Genomic DNA, 2,520 nt, shown 5'->3' with positions numbered 1-2,520 from the left:
GCTTCTCAGTTCTAGGCTATTGTGGTTAACTGTTCTACTGGTCCCATCTCTGCCAAAGACAAAGCCTGTGAACTTCATCAGCCCAGCTGCCCACCTGGGGAGCTGGTGCCACCTGGGACAAGAACAAAAGGCCTTCTCTCTGCTCCTCCCTACCACTGCCTGAGGCAGGGATGCAGGTTTCAGTTAAAAAAGAGTGGGGGAAGTTTAAGATATTTTTGCCTTTTTTTTTTTCAGGCCATTCCCTGTTACACATGCAGTAATGCATCACTTAATGACAAGGATAGCTTCTGAGAAATGCATTGTTTTGATAAGTTTTTCAGGGGAATATCATAGAGTGTACTTATACTAATTTAGGTGGCGTAGCCTACTATGTATCCTGGCTATATGATATAGATTTTGCTCCTAGGCCAAAAACCTGCACAGCATGTTAATGTAATAAATACTGTAGGCAATTGTAATATAATAAGTATGTATGTACCTAAACATATCTAAATATAGAAAAGGTACAGTAAAAGTACGATATTATAATATTGTGGGACCACATTCATATACATGGTGTGTTCTTCAGCAAAATGTTATGTGGCAAATGACTGTATATACATACATACACACACACATGGCTTTAAGATATAATTAACAAGCAATAAATTGTTCATATTTAAAACGTACAATGTGATAAGCTTTATTGTATGTATATACTAATGAAACCTATGATCAAATAATAAACACATCCATGACCCCTAAATGTTTCCTCCTTCCCCTTGGTGATTTTTTTGCCTTCCTCCTTTCCACTCCCATTTAAGGCAACCATTTATCTGCTTTATATCACTGTATATTGGCTTCCATTTCTTAGAAATTAATAGAACATTCTGTCTGGCTTTTTCACTTAGGATAATTATTTCAATTTATTTATTTGTAATATATTATATATATGCATAGTTCATTCATTTTTATTGTCGAGTAGTATTCTATAATATTATATGAACATATTTCAATTTGTTATCCTTTGCTATCCAGATGTTAATAGACATTTAGGCTGAATACAGTTCTGGGCTATCAAAAATAAAGCTGCCATATACATTCATGTATGTCTTTTTGTGGTCATATAACACTTCCGTTTTTCTTGGGTAAAACCTAGAAGTGGAGTGGCTGAATCATAAGTAGTTGTATTTTTTAACTTTTTAGGAAACTGCCATATTGTTTTGAAAATTGGGTTTGCACTTTCAAATTCCTAACAGCAGTGTATGAGAGCGCCTGTTGCTCCACATCCTCATTAATAATGGTGTAACCAGTCTTCTTAATAGATGTCTAGTAGTATCTCATTGTGATTTAATTTTTCATTTCTCTAATGGGTAATGATGTTTAGCACCTTTCCATGTAATTATTTACCATTGTTACAACTTTTTGGCCAATTGTCTGCTCAAAACTTTTGTCCATTTTAAAAATTATATTATTTTCTTATTATTGAGTTCTGGGAATTTTTATATATTTTGTATTCAAGTTCTTTATCAGATTCATGGTTTGCAAATATTTTCTCAACATCTGATGATTGTCTTTTCCTTCTCTCTCTTTCTCTCTTTCTTTTTAATCAGGGAGGAGCATGAACACCGTCACCCACTAACACAAATTATGCAGTTGAGTTTTCCACATTTGGGGAAATTGCAGGGCTCATCACATCCGGAGTGCAATGGATAAGCCTCACCCTGAGAAAATCGCCTTTGTGATCATGGTGTCTCCCCTGGCAGGGTAAGTATCTTTTCCTTCTCTTAACAGTATCTTTTGAATATCAGGTTTTAATATTGGTAAAGTTCAGTTCATCAATTTGTTCTTATATGGATTGTACTTTTGGGGGTGTTTAAAAAATTTTTGTCTAACCCATGGTCACAAGAATTTTTTTATTATTATTATTATTTTAGCATATTGTGGGGGTACAAAAGTTTAGGTTACTTATATTGCCCTTGCCCCCCCCCCCCCGAGTCAGAGCTTCAAATGTGTCCATCCCCTAGAAAGTGCACATCGCACTCATTATGTATGTATACACCCATCCCCTCCCCCACCCACATCTGCCCGACACCCCATCAATGTTATTCCTAAATGTGCTCTTAGGTGATGATCAGTGAAACCAATTTGATAGTGAGTACATGTGGTGCTTATTTTTCCATTCTTGGGATACTTCACTTGGTAGAATGGGTTCCAACTCTTTCCAGGAAAATACAAGAGGTGCTATATCACCATTGTTTCTTATAACTGAGTAGTAGTACTCCATGGTATACATATACCACATTTATTAATCCACTCATGTATTGATGGGCACCTGGGTTGTTTCCACATCTTTGCAATTGTGAATTGTGCTGCTATAAACATTCGGGTGCAGATGTCTTTGTCATAGAATGTCTTTTGTTCTCTTGGGTAGATGCCCAATAATGGGATTGCTGGATCAAATGGTAGGTCTACTTGTATCTGTTTAAGGTATCTCCATATTGCTTTCCACAGAGGTTGCACAAGTTTGCAGTCCCACCA

General features: G+C 36.2%; 1 non-coding gene across 1 annotated transcript; it reads right to left on the bottom strand.

Annotated features, from left to right (window-relative positions):
• Positions 1-1,590: 1,590 nt before the first annotated feature.
• Positions 1,591-1,754, bottom strand: LOC138388655 (U1 spliceosomal RNA). Its single transcript, XR_011234182.1, has one exon. It is a non-coding gene; the product is annotated as a U1 spliceosomal RNA (small nuclear RNA).
• Between the last annotated feature and the right edge of the window lie 766 nt (positions 1,755-2,520).

This window comes from Eulemur rufifrons, chromosome 7, assembly GCF_041146395.1.
Source record: "Eulemur rufifrons isolate Redbay chromosome 7, OSU_ERuf_1, whole genome shotgun sequence".
Lineage (NCBI taxonomy): Eukaryota > Metazoa > Chordata > Mammalia > Primates > Lemuridae > Eulemur > Eulemur rufifrons.
The sequence above is the reverse complement of the archived record's forward strand: the minus strand, read 5'-3'. Positions and strand labels throughout refer to the sequence as shown.